The sequence below is a fragment of the Melanotaenia boesemani genome, chromosome 15, assembly GCF_017639745.1.
Source record: "Melanotaenia boesemani isolate fMelBoe1 chromosome 15, fMelBoe1.pri, whole genome shotgun sequence".
Taxonomy (NCBI): domain Eukaryota; kingdom Metazoa; phylum Chordata; class Actinopteri; order Atheriniformes; family Melanotaeniidae; genus Melanotaenia; species Melanotaenia boesemani.
In genome coordinates, this window is record NC_055696.1 from 21,652,373 (window position 1) to 21,653,267 (window position 895).

An 895-nucleotide genomic window follows, 5' to 3' on the forward strand; every position below is an offset into this window, starting at 1 on the left:
TTTCTGTAGTTCATTTCATGCTGACTTTGTCATCTGTGTAAGATGTTTTAAATTTATTTGTATAGTACATTTCAAGCACAAGACAATTCAAAGTGCTTTACACAAAACATAAAAACATTACAGCAAGGTGCAGAAAAAATACGAGTGTATTAGAAAAACAAAGATTAAAAAAAAGATAAAATTGATTACATAAAAACAAAGAAAAAAAGCTCACATAAAGAAATAAAGTTAAGATTTCAGTGTAAAAGAACCAGATGCAGATCTGGACTTCTAAATAAAAACTAGTAAAATGCAGCAGAGAACAGGTGGGTCTTCAACCTTGACTTAAATAAACTGAGTGTTTCAGATGATCTGAGGCTTTCTGGGAGTTTGTTCCAGACATGTGGAGCATAGAAGATGAATTCAGCTGGTTTTGACTCTGGGAACTAAAAAGAAACTGGATCCAGATGACCTGAGGGTTCTGGTAGGTTTATACTGGGTCAAAAGGTCACTGACCCAAACTAAAAAGCTGGTTTATTTTTCTCCAAGTTGCTCAGTGTACCATTTATACCCCAGTATGACATCAGGAAAAGCAGATTTCCAATGGCAGTTTGATTAAAAACTTGATAATGGGAATGTCACCCACAGGTTCCCATTGACTCCAGTTTTATGACATTGCAAATTTATATTGTTGTGAGTCAGAGTTTTACAAACTCTTAAAGTAAAAGGGGGAAAAAAAGTTGCATTTGTTGATCCCTGTTCTTAGTAATGTTAATGCCATGCATGATCAGAAAACAAATATTGTCTATATTACTTTAAATTGACCATAAAGCAGCTTAATATGGAAAATTGACCTGCAGGATGGTTACTTTTATCATGCATTGACCTAAATTATTCCAAACACATGCAGTAAACA